Raw genomic sequence first — 12,698 nt, 5'->3', positions numbered from 1 at the left:
GCCACAGCGGCTACCAAGGGCATCTGAAAGGGTGCTGTATACAGGTGACATGCCGGTGCGACAATAGTGCTGAGAATGCAGGCTGTAGTGAATCGGCCACGGAATGGGATCTGTGTCTGGAAGACAGCGATCTGGAAGATGTGGTCCAAACGGGGGCACTGCAATGAATGCTTCAGATACTGTCGAACAGACCAGGCGGGGGCTAGTAGTGGTGACTGCGGGCAGCGTGGTCGTTGCGTCAAGCACAGATGATTCTGATTGCTGCTGAAGCCGCACCGTCTTCGAAGGCCGGGACATTCGGTTCCGGTGGAAGGGAACCGACGGCGCAAGGCGGACGAGAAGACAGGGCTCTCGCCGCCACTAAGTCTATATGCGAGGTCGGCTGAAGGGCAGTGTGAAAATGTTCACCGAGTGGTGAGAGAGACGGTATAGGTACCTGTGCTTCGGCACAGGGGTTCGAATCAGTAGTAGGCGGGTCGTGCGGCTCGTCAACAGTGGGAGTGGTGGAATACGAAGGCGTGGCAGCCGGTGAGAAGGCGTGGGGTGGGGAAAAGACAGGAGGCAGGAGTGATGAAACAGGTGCCTGATCTTGTGGGCACAGTTGGTGGAGACACTACCTGTGGCGTAGAGAGGGATCGGAAACGCAGGGAAGTCGGAGCAGTGGAAGCCTGCTGGCATGCTGCTGTGCTGGCCATGAAACCGTGCATTCCGAGAACCTTCAGACGGCCATTTCGGCCGAACGGTTTCTCCCACGGGGTTTCGAATGGTCTCAAACGATTACTCGAGTGGTGATGAACACGTTTAAACAGGCATTACCTGATATAACGAGGAAATAGACCTTATATAGCGAAGGTGCCTGTAAATCGCAATAGTTGTGCAAAATCCATACGGTATATGTGGCTGCTTGTGTCTCAGAAGATATTTTTTTCGAGATTGTGCATTGTACGCAGCGGGGAACCACTTTTGATTTGGTCTTCTCTTCGTCTGCTTAGCACACCGATGTAAAAACTTGAAGCCCCGTAGCTAACATTCTTAAGCCGAACACTGAGGCAGTGCTGGCGGAAAATATTTTTCACCCCAATTTTTTTGCTTTCCTGAGAGGCAGTACGGTGGGATGTCGTCACGTCATTGTAGGGTAGTAGTGATGTCATCACTGTTGTACTCAATGATTGTTGTGGGTTGTCTGTATCAGCCACGGTAGGCCCGGTAAACAAAGGAGGAATTTCGTTGTAACTCCGGAGTCTTCGCCCTATGTCGGCTATACCGCTATCGCCTCATTCAACGTGCAGTTGTAAATGTAGCAGGAATAAAATAAACCATTGCATCTTCGCTTCTCTTCTGGTCTCTTCTCCTAATCTAGCGCTAGACTAAACGGTGTGTACTTTTGTGCGAATGAAATTTCTCAACTAGAGACGGCGAACCCTTCGCAATTATGGTGCTTGTTTGTGATGTGAAACGATTCTAGAACGAATAAGTTTTCTGTGTGCCTATGATAGATTTTCCTCCCATTAAATCATGGGTAATATTGATGCCATCTTCTCAGGCAAAGTAATTAATGTAGAATGGCCGTTCGTGAAGTCATTTTGGTGTATCTTGAGCCGTCGTATTAAGCTTCAAGGTTCGCGGGTATGAGCATCGAAAAAGTCTGAAAAGAAAGCAGACACCACGCCACAGAGCGTTGAGCGCTTCATAGTGTCATTCACTCGCACCAGTTGTTGTGCTTACCTTTTCGCAGGCTGTCTGGAATTTTTAGAGCAGTATGTCTGAAAATTCGCTGAAGTGCTCGGCTTTGCTCAATTCCAACCATGTACTCTATCGGCTAGCTTATTCGCCATGGTTTTTTGTTCTTGAAGGAGCATTTATGCTCGGAGTAGCGTTTCTGGCTTTGCAGTAGAATGCGAGCACAGCACAAGTATAATGCACAAGTAAAGAGGGGCTCGTTGACGGAACGTTTATGTCCTATTGAATGCAACGACTGAGCGTTGCAGTACTATGCAGTGTATGCCAGTTTAGCCTACGCTGTGGTTTGAAAATTGTTTTTTTTCTTCTTATTTTCATGACGAGATGAAATAGTATTTTTTCCTTCAATCCGACCTGCATATAGCTTTATTGTAATTGTGATGTGGGATGAAAGGGTAAGCATCAAGGCTATTTACATTCTCGGAACAGTATTCAACGTAGTCAAGGAACGACGGTGGTTACGTTTGGGATGTAGCTGTTCTCGCGGTCGTTAATACTGAGAGGATAGCGCAAAAAGGAAAATGAAATGAACGGTCTCATCAGCGCGGCACGCCGTTGGTTATATCAGTTTACGTTAAAAACGATTTATATGTTTTCCGGGCAACAACCAAAGAGCCAGCTGGAATTGTCTACACTCTGAACACAAATGCGCCTATATGGTAGTACAGATGAAGTACGCATTCCTAGCACACTTGTTTCAATCTGAAGGTATCCTGGCCAAGCCCTGCGACAAATTTTCTTCTTTAAAAAAGCGGCATACTTACGGTTAGCAACAAAAACAAATTTCCACTTCCGAACACGCTAAGTTCAAGCAGTTTCGAAAGTTTTAAACGTGGTTTCAATCTCCTCTGTTTGCTAGCGTGTAGACATAGAATCCCGCTTTTAAAAGCCTGCTCTCATCGCTACTGCATCAGGTCAATGTGCTGTGCGATGGCATTATGCGTCCGCTGCTAGGAGTAAGCATTCCATGTAATTAATTATCGAAATCTGCAGCATACCCTGCACCAAAAGCAGTGTTCGCTAGAGGACAAGTTACCCCTTTTTTCTCTCATATAGCCTAATTTCGGTTTAGTGTGAACCTTAACGGACCTCGTTCAAGCTTCTGAGGGTGGTTATGGATTTTTATGGCGCAAGGGCATCTGTGGCCGAAGAGCGCCATTGGCACAATGTGTTTTCGACTGCTCAAGGGGGGGGTCAAAGACAAATTCTCTAATTATTTCACTCCATATAAGCCGAGCACCAGGCCAGGAGAAAGTTTGTGACCACTCTATCACTGGTGGCTACACGATGGCACATAGGATCCAACACCGCACCTCCCGCATGCGAGGCGGATGCTCAACCGCTTGGCCACCGCTGCAGTGCCGTTCAAGCTTCTGTTGTGTTTGCTACCAACCTCAAGCTACCATTCTGAAGCCCAGGACGCACTTGAGTATCGATATTGTGTCAATTTAAAAATGCTCGTCTTAACTTCAAACTGACTGCTGCTGTGAACACACGGCACATTACATTGCCCAAAGTCAATAGGACAGCATTGGGACCGCGCTGTTTGCACGGAGATGTCCTTGTGCCATAAAAATCCGCAATCATCATCTTTTAGGCGAGTACCGTAAGGCGTACTAGAAGAGGACGTATGAAGTGACGGTGCGATGGCAAACATTTTAACAGCAAAACAAATGCTCTCTTCCTCATTGCGTTTCGCAGATACCAAGCACAGTATTATAGCTGCAGCTGGAATGCTCCTTCATCTTTGTGTTAGCTTAGGCAAACTCAACGATTATGTTCTGAACAGAACCTAATGAATGTTTAGTGGACTAATGTTTTGCCAGATTGAGCTAGGAATGGAGCTAAGCGAAATTTCTATCTGAAGGCAATATTGTTGGCCTAGGAAGCATATAAAACGCGCTTTTTTGAAGTGGTCACGACAGACCCCAGATGGGCGTACCTAAAACTTGTACGCACAATATCCATATAAAACAAAGGTAGTTACGGTTCTTTGCTTTATGGTTTCCTTTATATGGGTTTATCATCCCAAAGCGACTAAGGCTATGAGGAACGCCGTAGTGAAGGTTTCCTGAAATTTCGACCGGCTGGGGTCTCTAACGCACACTGACATTGCCCAGCACACGGGCCTTTAGAATTTTGCCTCCACCCAAATTCGACCACCGCGGCTGGGATCGAACCCGCGTCTTTCGGGCCAGCAGCCGAACGCCGTAACCACTGAGCCACCGCGGTGGCCCAGTTGCCGTTCTATTTCTCAATACCTGTCATCTCAGCACCAGTGACACCCCAGTCCTATTAAGACACAAAAAAACAAGCATCCCAATAGTCGCTATAGTAACTGACATGCCCACTCAGTCCCAGAGTGTTTTCACTCTGAGAATCCTCATGTTGTCATGTAGAGTTACCAGAATCGCAATACAAGAATTACAGCTGGATCATACGATGAAGGACCTCTTTATTTCTCTGTAGATTTTTTTCTTGATTTTATAAATCACATGCTCGCAGCGTCGGTATCCTTCCTCACGGCCCCTTCTAGTATTTTGACAGGAAATTCCCCATAAAACACATCTTTCACTGTTCTTCACGTTCATCGCTGAAGATTTAGAACAGTGCAACGCAGCTCCGAAAGCTTCCAAATTTTTCATTGAGTTGTTGATCCTAAGAGAGCAAAGGCAAGAAAATAAAAAAGAGAATATCCGGATTGCACCTTTGAATGTACAGCTAAGGTAATGGCTGATGAATACAGCGATCGGCAAGCCATTAATTTCTTAGAAACACTGCCCAAAAGGAGCAGGCACATTCGATTTCAGCAGCACTGAATACGTTTAAAAAGCATCGGAAGTATTGAATAGCAAACGAATGTTTTGAGAAGAGCGATTTTTGTCAATATGCTCGCGCTTACCTATAATACTAAAATGGCCAGGACGGAAATTTATTTTCACTTGAGATATTCGAAAAGCTTAAATACTGTAGGCAGGAATGTATCAAAAATAGGCACGATGTGATGAAAAGCACTGTCACAGGAATGAAGTAGTTACACGAGAAACTTCGTTTGCATTGCAACTGAAATTCGCTGGGTGCAACACAACGAAATCAAAAATTGTGCTGCCCCAGTACTAACTGCCTCTTTTGTTACCGTGAGCTAATAAAAGAAAATCTTCGCCTAAATATAACTGGAAATGAATAATTACGCGCAGACAAAGGCTACAAAAATCATGCACACAGTGCTAACGTTCGTTATTGAAGTTGGACTGCTATGCAGGATACCTTGCGTTCTGCGGTCGCTCAGGTTTTCCCATACTTTCCTCGGCGGAAAGCAGGGAACGAAGATGAAGCGGAACGATCTAAAAGAGCAGTTGCTATATTTATGTGCCATAGTATGAGGACAACAACAACAACAAGGGGTCATATTTACTGAGGTAAAGGCAAAGGCAAAGAGAGGAGCATACAATGCGTTGCCGGGTTCCTCTGCTAAATTTCTACTGTGACACAAATCTGGACTGGCGGTTTCTCTACTGTGCCTTTTTTGTGCGGAGCCTGAGACAGCAGATCAGTTCCTGCTGTTCTGCCGCCGCTTTTCTTATTTGTGGAGGCGCATATTGCAAATTTCGTTTCACCAGTTGGGTATGCCTGTGCCCTCTGCGGTTTTTTTTTTTCCATTGGCGCTTCTTTGCAAGCTCGGACGAAGCGACAGGAGTGTGCGCTCTGCTGTGCTAAATTTCCTTCAAGAAACGCATCGGCTCCCATCCTATTTTTTTTCCATCCCGCTCACAGTCAGTACGAAATTAAAACATCACTAGCGTTGTATACGATTATGCACATTAAGCCGTTGTCCCGTCTTCGATCTCCAAGTTAACAGAACCGCTGTCTTTGCGTCTTCTAATCTGTCAGCGTATATACTATTGCTACTCCTTTTCTCGTCAAAACGTTCCTTTTTTCCGCAATTAAGCGCCAGTGTCTTGGCCACTCCCCCGTAGTGGGTATGTGCCAGCTTTATTTGAGGCCAACTAACCAACCTACTAAAGACACGTGTTTGAATACAAGCACACCATTAGCGAGCCGCGTCCACGTTTCATACACACCAGACGGCATAATGCAAAGCGCCAGCGCCGCTTTATATTATCGACACAATATTCTATATCGTAATATTATGAATTGTTCTCTATATATCTGCGCACTCGCTGGAACCCCGTTTTTCATGCCTTTTTCGCTCGATTCAAAGGAGTATGTCCTATTTCAGACATTATCTCTCTGCCCATGGGGGAAGGCAAACAGTCCACACATGATGCATCATTTTCACATGGAAAGCCTTTTCGGTTCTTTCAATAGCTAGAGTGACTGATTTGGTTTATGATATATGTGGTTTACAGTCACAAAGCGATTCAGCCTATCAGGGACGCCGTAGTGAAGGACTTCGGAAATTTCGGCCATCTGAGGTACTTTAACGTACATTGACATCGCCCAATACATAGGCTTCTAGAATTTCGCCTCCATCGAATTCGACCGCTGCGGCCGCGATCGAACCCTTGTCTTTCGGGTCAGAAGCCGAGCGCCATAACCATTGAGCCACCCTGGCGGCTCGGCTGTAAAAAACTTTATTTTGCTCTAAGATTGCAATATTGCTGGGCCACGGCAGCTTTGTCGCCGTTAATCTTTGACGGCCATGTCGAGGCTCTCTGTTACGCCACTGTTTGAGAACGTTTAAGTCTTTATAGCATCTCTTGTAATTGCCGTCATCCGAAGGCTAACGCCTAGCAAGGAGCTGTCATGACATGACGACAACATTTTGCGGTTTTCTAGGTAGTTACAATGCTGGTCATAGTGTTTTAGATTGGAGATCTTAAGCGTCCTTCAGTGGGTTGAGCGGCGTCCGTTGATGTTGGCATCGGCGTAAATGGAAAATTGAAAATTGGTTTTTTAGGGTAAGGAAATGGCGCGGTATCGGCCACACATCTAGGCGGACACTTGAACCGCGCGGTAAGGGAAGGGATGAAGGAGGGAGTGGAAGAAGAAAGGAAGAAAGAGGTGCAGTAATGGAGGGCTCCTGAATAATTTCGACCACCTGGGGATCTTTAACGTGCACTGACATCACACAGCACACGAGCGCCTTAGCGTTTCGCCCGCATCAAAACGCAGCAACCGCGGTCGGGTTCGGACCCGGGAAGTCCGGATCAGTAGCGAGCGCCCTTCGAGGTGGCTGACTAGTTAGAGGGCTGGGCTTACGATTCGAACCCAGCGCAGAACATGAACACGAACACGTGCGCGCCTCGTGGACGCATAGAGTTGCGCCGCTCGCTCAGAGATGGCACCAGAGTAGTGCGCTTTATGGTGCTCTGTTGTTCAACCATCGGCGAAATAATTTGAAACAGCTCAGCATGAGCGGAGGTCCGTCTACTACGACTGCTGTGGAACGCGCTCATGATTCACCTGCGCACTTCTTCCTGCTATCTCCCGATTAGTGAGAGAGTATGGCACATTTAGTTCACGGAGGCTGAGGTGTGAAATGTGCGGCACGAAATGTGTCCTCCAAGCCACTCACAGCGTTTTGTTCTCAGTATGAGCCATCTACTTATATTGTAACAGTTGTTACACTGAAAAAGAACTGCAGCGGCTGAACGAGGGCACCAGACAAAACGGACCTACACTTCAGCGTCGTCTACTTCTAGAGGCTGCGATCTCTTTTCCTCTTCTACTTCCAATCCTCGTGTCACTGCCCCCTCTTCAGGAGCATCGCCCCGATGCGGTGTTACCGTCAGACCGAATAGCGGGAAGAAAAAGTGTTCAAGAGGTACACCACGAGTCTGACATCACGGAATATGACTACATGCAGCCGGAAAGTCACTCGGGGGGTCGCTCGTAGTACGGCTTCATTCGCACCACATGCACAACGTCGCTGCGCTTGCCGTTGTGCGATGAACGAGCTGGCGAGGCTGGTGCAACTTCGTACGTTACGTCGCTGAGGCGGCGGACAACAAGGTAAGGGCCGAAGTAGCGACGCTGTAACTTTTCGGACAGCCGCGACGACGAACGGGCGTCCAAACCCACACATAGTCGCCTGGGTGGTAGGTAACGTAGCGGCGTCCAAGGTTGTAGCGGACAGCATCGATGTGCTGCTGACGGTTAATGCGGTGTCTGGCCAGTTGCCGTGCTTCTTCCGCGCGCTGAACATAGGTGGCGACGTCGACAAGTTCACTCTCGCTGTCAGGGGGGTCCACGGGTAGCATAGCATCGAGGGGGGTGGTAACCTGTCGACCGAAGACTAATTCGAACGGAGTGAACTGCGTCGTCTCTTGCGGCGCGGTATTATACGCGAATGTTGCGTATGGGAGAATTTCGTCCCATGTCTTGTGCTCGATATCAATATACATGGAAAGCATATCGGTCAAGGTCCTGTTGAGGCGTTCTACCAAGCCATTTGTCTGCGGGTGGTAGGCTGTTGTACGTCTATGGCTGGTGTGCGTGAGCTTGAGTACAGCCTGAGTGAAGCGGACCGTAAATGCAGCTCCACGGTCAGCAATGATAGCTGCAGGAGCGCCATGACGCAGGACGATGTTGTGGACGATGAAGTCGGCGACTTCAGCATCAGTACCGTTTGCAAGTGACGTGGTCTCAGCGTATCGGGTCAAATAATCTGTCGCGACCGCAATCCACCCGTTTCCTCTGGTCGACTTCGGAAAAGGGCCGGGGAGGTCTATCCCAATTTGCTGAAAAGGGGTCTTTGGTGGTGCTATGGGCTCCAGAAGGCCGGCTGGCTTCAGAGGAGGAGATTTGCGCTGTTGGCAATCCCGGCACTTTGTTACGTATCTACGCACGGATGGGAGTAAATTGGGCCAGTAATACTTAAGCCGAATCTTTGCCAGTGTGCGACTAACCCCCAAGTGGCCGGCGGATGGTTCATCATGACACGCGCTTAAGATTTCGGAGCGTAACTGGGATGGCACAACATGTAGAAACGTCTCTTTGTTGCTGTCAAAGTTGCGCTTGTAGAGAACTCCACGCCGCAGAATGAAGGTCTGTAGTCCACGGTGAAACACACGAGGTACATTAGAATTCAAACCCTCCAGATACTTAACGAGTGGCGCCAACTCAGAATCTGCTCGTTGAAGCTGCGCCATACGGGAGATGCTAATGGCACAAATAACAGGGCAACCTTCGGGGATGCCTTGCGTAGCCGGTTCCACGGGCGCTCGTGATAAATAGTCCGCGTCCTGGTGCTGCCGACCCGATTTATAGACGACCGTAACGTCGTACACCTGTAAACAGAGGCTCCATCTGGCCAACCGGCCAGAAGGGTCTTGAATGCTGGCCAGCCAGCATAGCGAGTGATGATCGCTGACAACACGAAACGGTCGGCCGTAGATGTAAGGTCGAAACTTACTCAGAGCCCAGATGAGGGCAAGGCACTCTTTTTCGGTCGTCGAATAGTTCCGTTCCGATCGAGAAAGTGTGCGGCTCGCGTAGGCGATTACTCGCTCTGCGCCGTCCTGCCACTGTACGAGGATCGCTCCGAGGCCGACATTCCTGGCGTCAGTGTGGACATCAGTCTCTGCATTCTCGTCAAAATGAGCTAGTATTGGTGGACTTTGAAGGCGGCAGCGGAGTTCCTCGAAGGCTGCGTCTTGGGCACTTCCCCATACGAAGGGTGTGTCATCTCGAGTCAAGGCAGTCAATGGCTCAGCTAGACGAGAAAAATCTTTAACAAAGCGGCGGTAATACGAGCAGAGGCCCAAAAAACGTCGGAGGGCCTTCTTGTCGGTTGGGCGTGGGAAACTGGAGACGGCGGAAGTCCAGTCGCGGTCTGGAAGAACACCTTGTGCGCTGACAACATGTCCTAAGAAACGGAGCTTCTAGAAGGCGAAATGGCATTTCTCTGGCTTGATCGTTAGTTGTGCAGACTGAAGAGCTTGAAGGACAATGCGCAATCGCTGCAAGTGTTGTTCGAAGCTAGACGAAAAGATGACCACGTCGTCCAGGTACACAAGGCACGTCTGCCACTTCAAACCAGCTAAAACAGTGTCCATCATGCGTTGAAATGTGGCCGGAGCGGAGCAAAGTCCAAACGGGAGCACCTTAAATTCGCACAGACCGTCGGGTGTCACGAAAGCCGTTTTCTCGTGGTCTCGCTCGTCCACCTCGATCTGCCAATATCCGCTTTTCAGATCTAAGGAAGAGAAGAACCTGGCGTCCCGGAGTCAGTCGAGGGCATCATCGATCCTCGGGAGTGGGTATACGTCCTTTTTGGTAACATTATTCAGTTACCTGTAATCAACACAGAATCGCAACGTGTTGTCTTTCTTTTTCACCAGGTCCACCGGCGACGCCCACGGACTTGTTGACGGCTGTATAACGTCGTCTGCAAGCATTTCATCGACTTGCGTCCTAATAGCTTCGCACTCTTTAGGCGAAACGCGGTATGGACGCTGACAAACTGGTGGCGTGGCCGAATTGGTGACAATGCGATGCTTGGCTACCGGCGTACGTCCGACCTTGGAGCTCGCCGCGAAGCAATCTTTAAAATCAAGTAGCAGCGACGACAGAAGGTTCTTCTGATGAGGTGACAACTCCGGGTTGATTTTAACCTTCTGAAGGGCGTTACTTGGTGCGGCATCGTCGTGAAGATTCACCTGTACGGGGCACAGATTCGGCAACCTATCCACGTCGTCGAGGAAGGCGACGGCCGTTCCCTTGGCGAGGTGCTGAATTTCGTTCGTGAAATTCGTCAGAAACACTGTCGCACAGCCGTCATCAAGTTCAACACGACCGAGCACGATAGCCACACCCTTCTCGAGCAACAGCGAAGGGTGACTGTCCGCAATACCTTCGTAGTCGTGAAACGAGTCGTTTCTCACTAACACCAGCACACTGGACCGTGGTGGCAGCATTACGTCGTCTTCGACTATACGCAGAGCGTTGACTCCTGGGCCTTCTGTGTTACTGTGCGCCACGGCTTGCTTCGTCGAAAATGTGACTCGCGCCTCGTGTAGATCGATCACAGCACCGTTTGCCTGTAGAAAGTCGAGGCCCAGGATCAAATCTCTCGAACACTCGCTCAACACGACGAATTCACCCACGAAGACGAAACCGCGGATGCCGACTCGGGCTGTGCACCTTCCGGCCGGGCTAATGAGGTGACCTCCAGCCGTGCGAATGCTAGGGCCCAACCATGGTGTCAAAACTTTGCTCAATTCCTGGGCGAGGGTGTGGCTCATCACGGAATAGTCAGCCCCAGTATCAAGTAAAGCGATGGTGTCAGTTCCGTAAATCGTCACACGCAAATCTGAAGTAGCGCGTCGGGTGCTGTCGCTACCCTTCCCCGGTGAGGAATCAGCGTATCGGTATATCGGCGGCGGAGGATCTTCAGTTTTCCCGACAGTTTTGCCTCCGGAGACCGCTGGAATTAGTTTTCCGGGCGTGGACTGGGAGAACGCCGCTCAGGGTAGCCGGCGTCTCGGCGAGGGCTTGGGGAACGGTAACGCAGCGGAGATGACGACCTAGGATCGTAGCGACCGTATGTCCCAGGCCTCTGACGGGCCGACAGATGAGCTTCAATTTCGAATGGTCGTTCGCCATTCCGGGGGCAAGGGTCGTCGGGCGCGAAACCACGTAGACCCACTCGGCGGTACGGGCAGGCCCTGTAAAGATATCCCGCCTCACCACAGTGGTAGCAAAGGGGCCGCCGGTCCGGTGCACGCCACACTTCACACTTCCGTGGCCGCTGATAAGCTGGTCGAGCAGGCACACGGGAAAGACCAGACTGTTGCGCTGCGTGAGTCGCGGTATTCACGTCGTAGCCTGGCGTTGGGGCCCGGCAGAGGACAGATGCATAGGTTGGTCTGACCTCAGTCTGTTTTGGGATCTCAGGCAGTTGTTGCTGCTGTGCTGCTAGGCGCACCTCGTCCCGGACGACTTCAGACAGCGATGTAACAGACGGCGCGCTGGGAGGCAGCTGGAGGGCTTGTAATTCCTCCCTGACGATCGACCTGATTAGGTCCCGTAAAACGGCCGCATCACTCCCTAGCGGCATCGAAGAAACAGCGGGCCCAAGCGTGCTTACATCCCGATTGTATTGCCGGGCTCGTTGCAGGAGCGTCGTCTCCATGGTAGTCGCTTCCGTGAGGAATTCGGCAACAGTACGCGGTGGACTGCGCACAAGACCGGCGAAAAGTTCCTGCTTGACCCCGCGCATGAGGTGGCGAAGCTTCGTCTCCTCCGCCATGGATGGGTCAGCACGCTTGAAGAGGCGCGTCATGTCCTCTACATACATGCGGACGCTTTCGTTAGTCCGCTGGTTACGGGAGCGAAGCGCAGCTTCAGCTTTCTCCCCGCGGTCTTCATTGGGGAATGTCGCTATGAGATTTTTGCGAAATGTCTCCCAGGCGGACAGGTTGCTCTCGTGGCTCTCGTACCATGTCCTAGCAGAGTCCTCGAGCGCAAAATACACATTATGGAGCTTACGGTCGTCGCTCCAACCGTTGTAGCGGGCGACCCGCTCGAAGGTGTGCAGCCAGTCTTCCGCATCTTCGTACACGTCGCCGTGAAAAGATGGCGGTGTTCGCGGCGTGTGGTAGAGAATGGGCGCCGGGAACCTACTGTCTGTGGCCATTTCCGGTGGGACCGTCGGTCGAGGCTGCGTCTTCCTCGTCGGGTTGTCAAGAGGCCCGAACTCAGGTGTCTCACCGCGGAGGCGGCGGCTTGGGCGCTGATGGACCGGTGTGAGTGCCGTCTTTATCTCGTAGGCGTACGCAGGTCGGGAAACGTACCCCGCACTGCTCCACCAGATGTGTAACAGTTGTTACACTGAAAAGGAACTGCAGCGGCTGAACGAGGGCACCAGAGAAAACGGACCTACACTTCAGCGTCGGCTACTTCTAGAGGCTGCGATCTCTTTCCTCTTCTACTTCCAATCCTCGTGTCAATATGACCATTGTAAGGCCGCTAACGCTGGGCGCGCACCGAAG

The sequence above is a fragment of the Amblyomma americanum genome, chromosome 11 (genome assembly GCF_052857255.1).
Source record: "Amblyomma americanum isolate KBUSLIRL-KWMA chromosome 11, ASM5285725v1, whole genome shotgun sequence".
NCBI lineage: Eukaryota > Metazoa > Arthropoda > Arachnida > Ixodida > Ixodidae > Amblyomma > Amblyomma americanum.
The sequence above is the reverse complement of the archived record's forward strand: the minus strand, read 5'-3'. Positions refer to the sequence as shown.